General features: G+C 42.1%; 1 pseudogene; it reads right to left on the minus strand.

Moving 5' to 3' along the window:
- Window positions 1-2,058: 2,058 nt before the first annotated feature.
- Window positions 2,059-3,136, minus strand: LOC147005532 (TD and POZ domain-containing protein 5-like; annotated as a pseudogene).
- Window positions 3,137-16,239: the final 13,103 nt, after the last annotated feature.

The following is a 16,239-nucleotide window of genomic DNA, read 5'->3' on the forward strand; positions in this document are numbered from 1 at the left end:
CAGACACACACAAAAACCCTGATAAGTTTCCATGCACCTGTACCTAGGAGTCAAACACAACTGAAGATGCCCTGCCAGGGGCTGATTATCTGCAAAAGCTGATCTTAAAGGGGCTAGCAGTTTCTCAACTTCTCTGGAAAGGGAGTTGATAGTCATTTCTCTTAGAAAAATCTCTGTGACAGTATGTATTGGGTTCAGCAGGTAACATAGTGCTCCTCCCTTGAAATTACAGCTAGAGAAAGTAAGAAAAATTTGTCTAATCTAAATATATAATATGCGGGTGTCCACCCACTTCATATTTCTTTCTGACTGGTCTTAAATGTATGTGTTCTGTATGTTTTGGATATAGGTTATTGGTTTATAAGTTATTGGTATGATTAAAATTTGTAATATTGGTAACAGAAAGTTGGCTTAAAAGGGGTAACTCAAAGCAGAGTCAGGTGGATTTCTGAGGTGGAGGCCAGCCTGGTCTGCAAGGTGAGTTCCAGGACAGCCAGGGCTATATAGAGAAACCCTGTCTAGAAAAACAAAAACAACAACAAAAAAAACAAGAAAAAATTCTGGTAACTCAAGGTTGGGGTCATTCTAGACACCAATACATGGTGAAAGATGAAATTTCAAGACCTGTAAGTCATATAAAGTACTCAGAAATTGCTGGATTTTTGTGAGCATAGAGGCTGCCTGGGGCTGAGAAAAAAAAGAAAAACCTGGGTATGCCCAGTAGTTAAAACATTCCTGGGAACAGCTTAACCTTAAAGATAAAGAAGAACGTGAAGACATAACAGGGCTATCTGAACTGTGTCAACAACTCACAGAACACTGACACCCTGCACGTACATGTAATTTTTCTGCTGATGTTTGAATAAGCCAATTGTGTGTAGCTATACTGATTTCCACACCCCTAAGCCCTTTACCCCATAAGAACCCCTAGTTTTCGAGCCTCGGGGTCGAATCCACTGCCTCCTGTGTGAAATACTTTTCGACCCGGAGCTCTGTCATTAAACTGCCACATGTGTTTACAACAAGAAAGGATTCTCGTGTTTTTTGGGTTCTCTCTCTCTCCCAAGGCTAGAGTGGGGGTCCCCAAAAGGGGGTCTTACAATGGCATGAACCAATCTAGGAAAATAGGTCTCTATAGATACCTCTAAATTGGGGTAATATATTACATAACTTCTGTTCTAGAAATAGACTTATAAAAGATAGGATTTAATATCTGGAAGTATTAAAAGCTGCACCATCATACATTCATATATAAGAACTGGCAGTCAAACTTGGTAACATGAAAGTAATGCACTTGGTATTGACAGTGTAGGACAGTGAGAGGTCTGCACAAACATCCAGAGCTGAGCAGGACTAATTAAACTACATGTGACTTCTCTGAACAAAAACATCTCTAGAATCCACAAACTGTTTTCAAAAGTTTTATTCATATTATATTTTATTTGGTTAAAGTTTTGTCTAGAGAGCTGTTTGTAGCAATGGAGACCAGATGAGGGCCTCAGATCCTCTGGATCACAAGTTAATAGGTGGCTGAAAAACTCTCCTGTGTGCTGAGAACTGAACCAGAGTTCTCTGAGTGAACTGTAACTGCTTCTACAGCTGCGCACCCACAAACTGAATCTTTAAAAAATAAAAAGTCTTCATTGTCTTTTCCTTCTCCAATGAGTTAAAATTTGTGCTTGATTTATCCTTTGCTATGGGCCCCAGTCATCACTTCTACATAGTCCAAATGCAGACAGGTGTCTCTGAAGAAACTCAGGTTTGTCTGTCCTTAGGGACAGCACCTAAATTAAATCCCAGTTTCCTAAATATCAGACAAAAATCAAACTAGAACATTAACAGAGTAGATGTCAAGGAGACTGTCCCAGACTCCAGTGCTGCCTAACCCCCACCCACCATTTTAACATACAACAGCTATTTTAAATGCTGAGCCACCATGCTGCCTTTTCCAAGGTTCACTATAAATGTTCCAGCAATACTGTACTCTAACCAGAAATCAGTGGTAACAACACTGGTTATGCTATTGGAAGACAGATGTTGGTCATAGCTGTCCATCCCTTAAACTCTTTTTAGGTGTTTGAGTGAAGGCTCCAAGAAACACTGTGCAGGACCCAGGGAGTGGACTGCTTCAGCCACCAAGTGGGGATGGGACTCCATCATTGACTTCCACTCTGAGGTCTCAGAGACCTCAGAAGCATGAAGTGCAATGAAATCCAGGGCCTGAGTCTTCAGTTGCTGTGTGTTGTGGAGGTCAGCCAGGATGAGAGTGTGTGCAGCATTCTCCACAGAGAGGTTCCTGCAGAGAGCATCCTCACACAGGACCTTCAGGCCTTCCAGGCCATACTTGTATGCAGCTGTCAGCACATCAGTGGCCATGGAGAGGGTTTGGAGGTTTGGTGCATTCCCAGTATAAATGAAGCCCATCATCTCCTTAAACACTTTGGGATCCAGGTCATGGATCTCAGTGGGGTTTGCTAGTCTCTCCTCCATTTCATGTTCAAACATGGCTCTGAAAACTGGAGAGCGAGCTGCTAGGATGGCCTTGTGAGCCCTGAATTCATGGCCAGCTACCAACAGGCAGCAGTCTGAAAACAGGGAATTCTCCCACAGCTCTCCTAGGTCATCTGTCAACCGGTGCCTTGGATCCTTGATTGCAGGTGTTATGTTCTGTCCAGGCATGCCAAAGACAGCTCCTACTATGCTCACCTTGCAGCAGAGGGTGAGCTTGTTTTCAGGGAGAAACCGACGTGGATGAGAGATGAGGAAATATCCAAGGATGAACTTTTTGAATCCTTTTTGAACCTAGCGACATTGAAGCTCTTCATACATTGATATTTCTCTCCTTGGGAAGTTGTGACCCAGAACTCGTACTTTGCCCAAACTGGGCTCTTTCGACAGTTGAGCAACTCCAGGAAAACTGACATGTAACTTTCCTTATTTCATCGACCCCATTTGGGTATACTCTCAAACACCATGTCACTTCATCATTGGCCTCTAAAGAGAAGACTGGGCTCGTAATCATTCTCCTAGTTCCATCTATGCAAGGTGAAAAGTTCCTAATGGTCCACACATAGCAGAATTCCTTAACACTGATATGTGTGTAGCCCCAGTTCTGGGCTTCCATGTCCTCTGACATTTCTACTGGAGGTAGATTGGAGGTTAAAGTTGATCTGAAAAGAAGAACTAGAGGTTATTTACTCTTCATCCTGTTGGTTACAATTATAATACACTTTATTTTTAGTTTCAATTTCTTCGAAATTGCCCCTTCTATGATGTTGGCAACTTGTGTTGTCACTGCCGTTGTGTTTGTGTGTTTATTGAATCTTAGGTCTATGGTAATTCGTTTTGGCTATTTTATCCAACTTTGTAAGAGCTTGGAAAATTTTAAACACTCTCATTTATATAGTGTTGTATTTCTACTGCCATCTGGTTATCTGTGGTGTTAGCTAGTCTTGCTGTGTCTGACTGTGGCTTGTTTCTTTTGCAAACCATCTAAACAATCCCATAACCCCTAAAGAAAAGGAAATAGACATTAAAAGTCTCCCATCCAAAAAAAAAAAGCCCAGACCCAGATGGGTCTGAGGCAGAATTTTATCAGACCATCAAAGAAGACCTAATACCAATAGTCTTCAAACTATTCCAAAAATAGAAATAGAAATAGAAGAAACACTACCCAATTCATTCCATAAAAGCACAGTTATGCTCACACCAAAACCACACAAAGACCCAACAAAGAAAGAGAACTTCAGACCAATTTCAGATATGATCATTACTGAAAAAAATACTCAAAAAAATTCTCAAAAACCAAATCTAAGAACACATCAGCATGAACATCATCCACCTTGATCTAAAAGACTTCATCCAATGGATGCAGTTATGCTTCAATATATGGAGATTCACCAACATAATCCACTGAATAAACAAACTCAAAGAAAAAAAAAACCCCACATGATCATCTCATTATATGCTGAGAAAGCATTTGACAAAATTCAACACCCTTCATAGTAAAATTTTTGGAAAGATCAGGAATTCAAGGCCCATACCTAAACATAGTAAAAGTATACAGCAAACCAGTAGCCAACATCAAACTAAATGGAGAAAAACTTGAAGAAACCTCACTAAAATCGGGGACTCTCTCCCTGCCTAGTCAACACAGTACTGGAAGTCCTAACCAGAGCAATTAGACAACAAAAGGAGGTCAAAAGGATACAAATTGGAAAGGAAGAAATCAAAATATCACATTTTGCAGCTGATGTGATTGTATCGTTAAGCCACCCCAAAATCCCACCAGAGAACTCCTAATCCTAATAAACAACTTCATCAAAGTAGCTGCCTATAAAATTACCTCAAATCAGTATCCTTCCTCGACTCAAAGGATAAACCATTTTACTGAGCACATTTAGTGGAGTGGGGTGAGTTCCCACATGGAGTAGTAATTGGAGAAAGGACTGAAGGAGTTGAGGGGTTTTCAGGCTCATTTTGGGAGCAACAGTGTTAAATGGCTACAGTCTCCTTAGGACTGGACTTCCAACCAAAAACCACAGGCTGAGGTCCAGCTAATATAACAATTGCTAAAGCCTGTACTTACTTAGTCCACAAAGTTTGAAGTCTCAGGTGTTCTTCAATATATACGGTAATCCTGAAGAAGTAGGTTCTAATGTCAGTGAAGAAACGGGCCTGCTTGTATGATGGGAACAAGCAGGCCAAGAGACAAATCTTTCTTCTTCCATGTGCTTATATAGACCCAAAGCAGAAGTTGTGGCCCAGTTCAGGGTGTGTCTTCTAGTCTCCATTTCTGGATTAATGGTGTGTGTTTTCCTTTCTCAAGATTCAGAATAAAGGTGTGTGTTTTCCTGTCTCAAGACCCAGATTAAAGGTGTGTGTTTTCCTGTCTCAAAACCCAGATTAAAGGTGTGTGTGTGTTTTTTTTCCCCCCTATGGCTTATTTGAACTGGAACAATCTCCTTCATGTTAAGGAAAAAAAATTAGATATTTTCTTCATTTACATTTCAAATGCTAACCCCAAAGCCCCAATATGCCTGCCCCTGCCCTGCACTCCAACCCACCCTCTTCTGCATCCTGGCCCGAGCATTCCCCTGTACTGGGGCATATGATCTTCACAAGAACAAGGGTCTCTCCTCCCATTGATGGCCAACAAGGCCATCCTCAAATACATATGCAACTAGAGACACAGCTCTTGGGTGTACTTGCTAGTTCATATTGTTATTTCTCCAATAGGGCTGCAGACCCCTTTAGTTCCTTGGGTACTATCTCTAGCTCCTTCATTAGGGATCCTGTCTTCCATCCAATAGATGACTGTGAGCATCCACTTCTGTATTTGCCAGGCACTGGCATAGCCTCACAAGAGAGAGCTATATCTGGGTCCTGTCAGGAATTCTTTCTGGCATATGAAATAGTGTCTGAGTTTGTTGGTCATATATGGGAAGTAGAACTCTAGCAAACTCTAGATGGTCTTTCTTTCCATCTCAGCTCTGAACTTTGTCTCTGTAACATTTTTTTAATATTAACTCATTTTTATTAGATATTTTGTTTATATACATTACAAATGAGATTCTGAAAGTTCCCTATACCCTCCTTTGCCCTGATCCCCTACCCACCCACTCCCACTTCTTGTACCTGGCATTCCCCTATACTGGAGCAAATATAAATTGCAATATCAAGGGGACTCTCTTCCCAGTGATTCCCTGCCTATTAGGCCATCTTCTGCTACATATGCAGCTCCAGACACGAGCTCTGGGGATACTGGATAGTTCATATTGTTGTTACACCTATAGGGTTGCAAATCCCTTCAGCTCCTTGTGTGCTTTCTCTAGCTTCTCCATTGGGAGCCTTTTGTTCCATCTTATAGATGACTGTGAGCATCCACTTTTGTATTTGCCATTCACTGGCATAGCCTCATACAAGACAGCTATACCAGGGTCCCTTCAGCAAAATCTTGCTGGCATATGCAAGAGTGTCTCGGTTTGGTGGCTGATTATGGGATGGATTCCCGGGTAGTCTCTGGATAGTCTATCCTTTCGTCTTAGCTCCAAACTTTGCCTCTGTAACTCCTTTCATGGGTATTTTGTTCCCTATTCTAAGGGGGAATGAAGTATCCACACGTTGGTCTTCTTGATTTTCTTGTGTTTTGCAAATTGTATCTTGGGTATTCTAAGTTTCTGGGCTAATACCCCCTTATCAGTGAGTGCATATCTAACGACTTCTTTTGTGATTGGGTTACCTCACATAGGATGATATCCTCCAGATACATCCATTTGAACAAGAATTTCATAAATTCATTATTTTAATGGCTGAGTAGTACTCTATTGTGTAAATGTACCACATTTTCTGTATGCATTTTTCTTTTGAGGGACAGCTGGGTTCTTTCCAGCTTCTGGCTATTCTAAATAAGGCTGCTATGAACATAGTGAAGCATGTGTTCTTATTACCAGTTGGAACATCTGAGTATATGCCCAGGAGAAGTATTGCTGGATCTTCCAGGAGTATTATGTCCAATTTTCTGCCAGACTGACTTTCAGAGTGGTTGTACAAGATTGCAATCCCACCAGCAATGGAGGAGTGTTTCTCTTTCTCCACATCCTCATCAGTATCAGCTGTCACCTGAATTTATTTATTTATTTATTTATTTACTTATTTATTTCTTTTGGTTTTTTGAGACAGGGTTTCTCTGTATAGCCCTGGCTGTCTTGGAATTCACTTTGTAGACCAGGCTGGCCTCAAACTCAGAAATCAGCCTGACTCTGCCTCCAGAGTGTTGGGATTAAAGGCGTGCACCACCATGCCGGGCTGTCCCTGAATTTTTGATCTTAGACATTCTGACTGGTGTGAGGTGGAATCTCAAGGTTGTTTTGATTTTCGTTTACCTGATGATTAAGGTTGTTGAATATTTTTTCAGGTGCTTCTCAACCATTCGGTATTCTTCAGTTGAGAATCCTTTGTTTAGCTCTGTATCCTATTTTTTAATGGGGTTATTTGAATTTCTGGAGTCCAGCTTCTTGAGCTCTTTGTATATATTGGATATTAGTCCCCTATCCGATTTAGGATTGGTAAAAATCCTTTCCCAATATGTTGGTGTCTTTTTTGTCTTATTGACAATGTCTTTTGCCTTGTCTCTCTAACTTCTACCATGGGTATTTTGTTTCCCATTCTAAGAAGGAACAAAGTATCCACACTTTGGTCTTCCTTCTTCTTGAGTTTCATGTGTTTTGCAAATTATATCTTGGGTATTCTAAGTTTCTGCACTAATATATGCTTATCAGTGAGTGGATATCATGTATGTTCTTTTGTGCTTGGGTTACCCTACTCAGGATGATATCCTCCAGATCTAACCATTTGCCTATGAATTTCTTTCTCTCTTTTTTTGTTTGTTTTTTTTTTTTTGTTTTTTTTTTTTCTTTTTTTTCGAAACAGGGTTTCTCTGCATAGCCCTGGCTGTCCTGGAACTCACTTTGTAGACCAAGCTGGCCTTGAACTCAGAAATCCGCCTGCCTCTGCCTCCCGAGTGCTGGGATTAAAGGCGTGTGCCACCAAGCCCAGCAGCCTATGAATTTCTTAAATTCATTGTTCTTGATAGCTGAGTAGAACTCCATTGTGTAAATGTACCACATTTTCTGTACCTATTCCTCTGTTCAGGGACATCTGGGTTCTTTCCAGCTTCTGGTTATTATACAAAAGGCTGCTATGAAAATAGTAGAGAATGTGTCCTTATTATATTTTGGAGCATCTTTTGGGTATATGCCCAGGAGTGGTATTGCTGCATCCTCTGTTAGTACTATATCCAATTTCATGTATGGAAATGTTAAATTCCTCATTTCCAAAATTCCCTGAGTATTTGTTTTCTTTATGGATTCTATTTCCATTTTCACACATTAAACAATTTGACTCATTTCCTTCCACTCTTTACTTTGTTTTTGTGGATTTCTTTAATGGATCTCTTTCTTTCCTTACACTGTTTATATATGGGTTCATGGATTGGTTTAAGGGATTTCTTCATTCTCTCCTTAATGACCTCTATCACCTTCATACAGACTGTTTTAAGGTTTTTGCATGTGCTTCAGGCATGTTGGAATGTTCAGGGACTGCTGTGTTAGGATAGCTGGGCTACAGTGTAGACTTTTTGCCCTGGCTGTTACTGACTATATTGTTTATGCTAGAATCTAAGATTCTGGGGTTGCAATGATTAAAGATTTAGATTCTAATTTCTACATTTGTCTGTGTTGGGTAGCAGTTCTGATTCTTGACTTGTGTTCCCTCTCCAGATTTTTGAAGAGTATGATTGCTATATGTTCTCAATGTTTAGGACTCATGGCTGTGAAGGGACATCATGACCAAAGCAGCTCATATAAAGGCAAACATTTATTTGGTGCTGGCTCGCCATTTTGGAGTTTCAGTCTATTATCATCATGGTGGGAAGCATGTCACCATGCAGGCAGGCTTGCTGCTAGAAGTGCTCTTGATCTCTACATCTTGATCAAAAGGTGACTCTAGTCTAGACCCAAGCTGCCCACTGCTGCTGCTTGCTGGGACTGGAACATGCTTCTTTGGTTCTATTACATGTTCACTGCCTAGGCCTGGCTGTCTTAGAACTAGTTCTGTAAACTGACCTTGAAGTCAGAGATCTGCATGGCTCTGTTTCCTGAATGCTGGGATTAAAGGCATGTACTACTAGGCCTGGACATAATCCTCTGTTTATATTTTTACAATGTCTTCATAAATTCTGGATTGTAGTTCATTCCAGATATAGTCAAGTTAACCATTAAGGACAGCCACCACTTCTTTTAGGCAGGAACTTTCCTTTGGACCTAATACTTTTGGCCACTGGTGGTTTAATGTTTCCATGTAGAGGGAGCTGACACTTAGGGATGGGGAAAGTTTAAAAGTCTGAAAGGGTTCACAGGAGGGAGGAGATTGCACCACAACCTGCTTATTTTGTCTCCTTGCAATTTGGGGAGACAGTGAAAAGTGGTCACTCCACTTTGATTGCTATAGAGTTGGGGATTAGACTAGAAAGTGTGTTTTTACAAGAAGTGAAAGTGAGGGAAACATCTACAGGCAGTTTCCATGCTTCTCTGTCAGGACTGGTCAGTGAGTTTTCAGAGAGTGAATGCTGGAGTTAGCAGCTAGTATACAGCAAGGAGTTAGGGGGACGGAGCTTAAGGAGGAATTGTTGAGCTTGATCTACATAAAGAGATCCTGCACAGCCAGAGAAAAGCTGTCTCTAAACCCACCATCATCCCAACAATATAAAACAACACCCCCGCACAAAACCAAAAAAAAAAAAAAACAAAACAAAAAACAAATTTCCATTCTCCAGGGTAGAATCCTGGAATGAGTTCTGAGAAACATTGCTGCATCAGTGAAAAGAACAGGAATTTGGAATGGAATTCTAAAACACTGAGAATTTAGCTAGGGAGGAAAGTCCTTCAGGTGTCATCAAATCTAGGGACTTGTGCAATTTGATCATCTGTATTGCAGGGTTGAGTGACTCAGTTGTCCACAGCTATGATGGGTAATTATGAGTGTTTCCTTTGTCTAGAACTATGTTCCTTATTTGTTAAGTGTTCAGTGAGAACTGTAGTAAATACATTAAGTAAGCATCGGTACTTTCCTACTCATAAGCTGCTGGCTGCTGTATGTTTTTGAAATATCCAACTCTTTAATGTTTCTCTTGCCCTTAACCAAAATGGCCCTGAAGGATATCTGGAGCTTAGAAGACAAAGATGGCCACGGTGTAGTAGTAGAGGGATGGTGTGGTGGGATCATCAAGTTAATAATAATCTTTCCCTTGTCTCTGCCAGTGACAAATATGGCTTCCTCAGCATCAAGTACATGGCATCTCCAGACTACTGTATAGGAGAAGGCACAAGAGGGCCCTTGAAAATGGTGCACGTTCAGGTGGCCTTGCACCTGGTAGGTTTCAGTCAGTGTCACTATGGCAGCCAATGCTGGCAAGGTCCAAAAGTTTCCTGCCTCTTGCCTCCCTGGTTGCAATTGGAGGAGGCTGCCATGGTCCCTGCCCTGACCTCCAGGCTTCTCCCTCCACCTCTGAGCAAGCCTCTCTTTCCCACAATGTAATACTCCCTGAGATGGTAATCCATGAGATGCTACCCTGGGGAGGATGCTCCTGAGGGGAGGTGCTCCACCTGCTGAGCAGCAGAGCCCAGAGCTCCAAAGAACTAATTTCCTGCTGGCCTGGGCTCTGAAGCCTCTCTGGGATAGCTCCTGGCTCTCTCTGCACCTTTCTGCAGAGTCAGGTACCCACACTGGTCCCTGGGATAACTACCAGGTTCCCTGGACTCGAGACCCAGAGGCTGCCCTTGCCCAGGCATCCCTCCCATGCCCACAGCCCAGATCACACTCTGGGCTCACGTGGGCCGTGGACCCCTGCCACACCTGGGCAGCCTTGGCACACCTGGGCACCGGAGCCAGGCCTGCTGACCCTCTAGCCCTCCTCCTCTGTCCCTGCATGTCTTCTCACCCCTGAGGCCCAGTGATGGCTTGTTGGGAGCTATTAAGACAACTCTTGATCTCTAAATTGGACCTCTCCCCCCAGAAGAAAAAGGGGTCAAAAGCGGGCCAGTGACACATGGATTCTGAGAACAACCATGGGATGTTCTAGCCCTAAGTCATTGCTGATGTCCTGACCACACACTGATACCACCAAGTTCCTGCTTCCCCATGTAGCTGCCAAAAGAAAGAATTTCTATTGCCCCCCCTCCCATAAGTACTTCTCCTTTTGCTTGTATTGCCCCACCCCTCCCACTGATAAGTATGTGTACTTCCCCTTTTTCTTGTGCATTTAAGCCTTGGAACTTTCTTAATACATTTGGGGCTTTGATGCATTCCAGAACGGTTTCAGTGTCGTTTTTCACACAAGGCCCTCGTCTCTCTCTACCCCCCACTTGGTTCTTAGGAGGAGGTCCCCTCGAGACCCTCGAATAACTGGACCTGCTGGACGGGTCAATGGCTGCCCACAGTCCTCTCTTTCTCTTCTTTGGGCCCTGAAGTACCTTCCTGGCTGCTCAGAGTCAACCCTCTTCATGCTTCAGTGCTGCACCTTTTATGCTAAGGAAGGGTTGAAGCAGAGAACAAGCTGGGTTGTCAAACAAAACACAAGACTGATGTGTGACTTAACTGTTGGGAAGCCTCCAGTCCCCAAACTGTCTTCTAGGAGTTTATTAGTTCGAAGCTGCACAATGTTTGAGCCTTTTCATCCTAGGGAAGATGGACTGAAAGCTGCTAGGTGAAGACATTATTTTAGTTAAGGAGTCTCTGTATTTTAAAGGATGTGATGGGGCTTGCACTGACTTCTTCCTGCCCAATTGAAGAGTTGTTGATACCTGTGCTTAGATAATGCGAAGTTTGATTTTAAAATGTTGTGGGAATGGTGGTGGCGGCTTGTGAAGAGCATTCAAATCTGGAGGAGCTCCTCATTGTCCCTGATCCAGAAACCCCCCACATGGTCAGCCTTAGCCATCTTCACATGTTGCCTTGAAAGAGGAAAATTACTGGACACCTGAACTGTTCCTGAACTCTCTTACCCCTCCATCCAGAGACTGTTCTCGGAACACTCCTGAACTTTTTACCCCAAGGTACCCCCTCCCAATTGGAAACTGCTCCAGGAACATTTTTTAGATAAGGGGTCTCCTGGAACAAACCTAGTCCTACCCCTCCTAACTGAGGACTGTTCCAAGAACATTTTTGAGATAGGGGCCTCCTGGTACTACCCCAGAATGTTCCAATAGATCGAGTACATTGCCAAAATATAGGACACGACCCCTTGGTTATGTAAAGCCCCTTGGCAAAGCCCCTTGGTGACATAAAACTTGTACTTTTCCCCTTACCCTTCTCCTATAAAAGCCTGTGACAAGTCTGGGCCAATTGCCGAATCTCCTCTGCACCTTGCTGGCTGCATGAGTTTCGACCCCAGATATCTGGTATATGTGCTTTTTTATGTGCTTTCTTGTCGTTGCTGTATTAAATCTTACTCTCTATACATCTTAAGTTCGGTCTCAGTGCCTTCTTGGGTGCACGGCTGACCCGAGGCTTGAGTAAGTGCCTCCCTTTGGGAGTTTTGGAGTCTTTCAGCCTGAGGTGGCACCCATTTCAGGAGTGTCATGTCTACCTGGATGAGCCCATCAAGATCAACCGTTTTGTGGAACACTGTCCACCAGCACAGGATAATGTTACCTTTGATTGCAAAGTGCTGTCAAGGAACCAAGCTCTCCTCTGGCTTTATCACAAGACGAGCAAGACAGGGTCCAGCAGTCCTGGAACTCATGCTCTAGATCAGTCTGGCCTCAAACTCAGAGATTTACCTTCCTCTGTGTCCCAAGTGCTGGAATTAAAGGTCACCATGCTTGGCCTTGCTTTTAATTTTTAATTCGATTTAGCTTGTTTATAGTGGCACTGTGCTTTGCTAGTTACTTATATTAAAGAAAAAAATATAAAGGATCTTTTTAGTTTTTCAAGAATTCATACATATGGAGAATATTTTAAAGAATTCTTCTTAGGGCCTAAACCTCAGGTTTTGGTTGAACTACTGTTTTAATTCCAACTCAAACTAAGTTACATAAGGCTAAGAGGACTATCTCCTGTTTTGTCTCTTGACCTTTTGCCCCCTCTTTCTAAGACTTTATTAAGTTTTTAGTCCCTGTCTGTGTAGAATGAGTCTCTAGTTGCAGGTAGACAAGGAGTCGGCAAATAACAGACAGAAGCGACACAAGAGATTGTGTAGAATCTGAGTGTAATTTTTCAAGTCGAGCATCAAACTTTTTATACAGAAGAGCAACAAGAAACCAGGGGAGATACATCTGTCGAGTTACAGTGGCACAATACAAAATAAATGTATACATCAAAAGAAGGCAGGGACCAGGCTGCTGCCACTAAGAAGGGAGCCAGCTGTAATGCTAGTCTATTGTTAAGCCCACCACCAGGGGTTCTTAGTAAATGCCTGATTATGCTGTTTCTTTGGGCCTAGTGAAGAAACCTTTTTCAGGGGGATTCCCTAACTTTTTCATGGTAAAACCACCTATTCTCTAGGCCACTGTGAATTCCCTTATCTGGGTAAGACTGGCTATTATCCCAAGTAAACACTCTACAGACCAGCCCTGAGCTATTAGGCTCCATTCTTTGTAATGCCTAATTAGTTTCACTGTCTCTACTACAAGTAAATTTGAATGTTACTGAGTAGGTAACATTCATACTGTCTTTCTACTGAATTCCAAGTTTGTTGGCTTCAAGGATTTTCTATGATGTTGGAACACTGGTGAAGGCTTAGCTATGTCAGAATTAAATCTTTAAAGGCACTTATAATAAAATAATACTAAAAGAGAGCATGTGGATCCATACACCAGACTAACACAGGGATAGGTTATGCATATGCGGATTATGAGAATGCCTAGTTCCAGGAGGTTGAGTTTACTTGACACTCCCTGCCTTGTGAGTGCTTCCAGGCCTCTAGGCCTGCCAAGCAGACTTCACTGGAGTGTGCGTAGCACTGGTCCTTGGTCCTATGAAGACTCGATAGATGCCCCAGTGTAGGGAAATCAAGGGTGGGGGAGGTGAGAGTGGGAGGGTGGAGGAACACCATCACAGAAGCAGGGGGAGGGAGGATGTGTTAGGGCGTTTCCGGAAGGGAGGGAAGCCGGGAAAGGGGATAACATTTGAAAAGGAAATAAAGAAAAAATCCAAAGAAAAGTAAAAAGAAAAAAAAAAGAAATGTAAATAGAGAAAATGTCTAATAAAAAAAGAATATCCTTGATAAAACAAACAAACAAAAGCCCATGCCCACAATGACAGACCTACTCCCAAAAGGCCGTACCTCTAAATGTTCCACCCCCTAGAGCAAGCATATACAAACTACCACACTGTTAAAATTTGGGTCAAAATTGGACCAATTAATTTGGGCTGTTATTAAAATTCTTGGAAAAGATAGGGAGGATATTAATCATGAGAAAGAGGTGGCTAATTCTTTAAATGAATAGAAACTGGGTGATCAAGCCTTAAAAGTGATGAGAGGCAATGAAGGAGGTTTTCTCTGTGCAGGCAATATCAAAAGTAAAACCACTACCACCTGTGTGGGTGACAGCTCCCTCAGCTGTTAGTGGTGTCTCCTTTAGACAAACCCGCCATCGCCTGAAAATGACTCTGAAGTATGGGATGGGGAATTTAGTATCAAAATAATACTGAATTTTCTCTACTTTTTGATGAGGAGAGTTTATGAAAATGCTAACTTCACAACCTAGGCAAGCCAGGCCATGGCAGGAAACCATGCAGATATTTAGCAGTTCCTCCCTGGCCTCATGAGGTACACTTGGTATTTCCAGTGTAATTTCAACAAAATCAAAATTATTTTAAGCCCTATGGTCTTTATTTCAAACTCTCAAAAGAAAGGCAGCATTGGACAGTCCTCCTATATTATCTAGAGATGCAAGAACTACAGCTATTTGATTACAGACTAAAGAGGCATTTGCTCATCATGTAAACTCTTTACTGCCTTTAAATTTAATTTTCCTCAATAAATTGTCTCCTATAGGTATTATATAGCACAAGAGGATAAACTTCGGGATGAATTCATTTACAGCACAGGGGCCATAAAATACTAGCTGCTTACCTTACTCTTCTTGCTCAGTTTAGTAAATCTGATGTGTGTGTGTGTCTGTGGGGTGGGGGTGGGGGTAACCTGATGTTAACAATTACATGGTGTACTGGCTAGTTTTGTGTCAACTTGACACAGCTGGAGTTATCACCAAGAAAGGAGCTTCAGTTGAGGAAATTCCTACATGAGATCCAGATGAAAGGCATTTTCTCAATTAGTGATCAAGGGGAAAAGGCCCCTTGTGGGTGGGACCATCTCTGGGCTGATAATCTTGGTTCTACAAGGGAGCAGGTTGAGCAAGCCAGTAAGGAACATCCCTCCATGGCCTCTGCATCAGCTCCTGCTTCTTGCCCTGCTTGAGTTCCAGTCCTGACTTCCTTGGTGATGAACAGCAGTATGGAAGTGTAAGCTGAATAAACCCTTTCCTCCCCAACTTGTTTCTTGGTCATGATGTTTGTGCAGGAATAGAAACCCTGACTAAGATACATGGTTTCCACCCTTGCTGTATCATATTAATCTTAACATTTTAAAAGAGCATTACAGAACTCTGTAGATTTTTAAAATTTCACTGGCAGATTACTATGGAAGGATAGGAAATCATTATCCATCTGGTAAGCTATAGGGTTCTCTCACAAACAGAACTTGTAATTACAAAAATTGTCCAACCTTCTCCCATTCCACAGATCCTTATTTTATTGTTGGTTCAACTAAGGGTATGAGAGAGATTCATGGTATACTTCTTTTTCCTCAGCCCAACAGGTGGTACTGGCTGTTTTGATTCATCTATTACAAGTACAGCCTGTATAATAAGCAGGCTGATACATTAACCTGCCCCATTTTTACTCTTCCAGAAGAAAGTTGGGCAGGGGTGGGTGTGCATCTGTCATTGCAAATGGAGCCACTAAAACATCACGAATTCCTCTTTAGCTTCACCAGCCCTGAGCCATCAAAGATACCTGTGGAGTGTGAGGAGAAAGTGGAAGTCACAAGAAAGATAGCAAGCCTCTTGCTAATGGAAAAAGGGAGATGTGGCTCTACCATCAAAAGTCAAGTTGCCCACCTGGGCCCCAATGATGGCACCAGGGGAGAAGGTACCTAGACCTTGGGTTGTAACAGTCACTCCTCCATCTGGAGAAAGGACTTCCCCTTGGAATCTGAATCACTTCCTGACTGCATAGGACATCACAAAGTTTTTATTACTATTAAAGGCAAATGTGAGATTATATTCTACAAGATACTAGAACTACAAATTGTCTGGGTCTCCTTTCAAGCTATTCTCTAGATTTCTGTTGTCAACCTAATAATGTCACTAGTAGTACCTGACATCGTTTGGTTCTTTGTTCTTGGTGGCAAAGTATTAAACACAATATTTTAACAGTTCTAACATCCATTGTATTTATAGGATACTCATGCATCAAATGAGAATTAGATTTATCTACAACATCTCAAATCAAAATCACTCTAGATATCTTCCTATCAAAAATAAAAAAGGAGGAGATGCCAGATTGCTTATGGAAAAACTCCAAGGAAACAAGAGGAGAGTCTGTGACCTCACTTTCTTCAAAACACAGAGCTTTTCTTGGAAAATGTTTTTAAGCTGCTTTTTAGTGTAGCAGATT

This window comes from Mus caroli, unplaced genomic scaffold, assembly GCF_978045245.1.
Source record: "Mus caroli unplaced genomic scaffold, Mus_caroli_1 scaffold_3, whole genome shotgun sequence".
Lineage (NCBI taxonomy): Eukaryota > Metazoa > Chordata > Mammalia > Rodentia > Muridae > Mus > Mus caroli.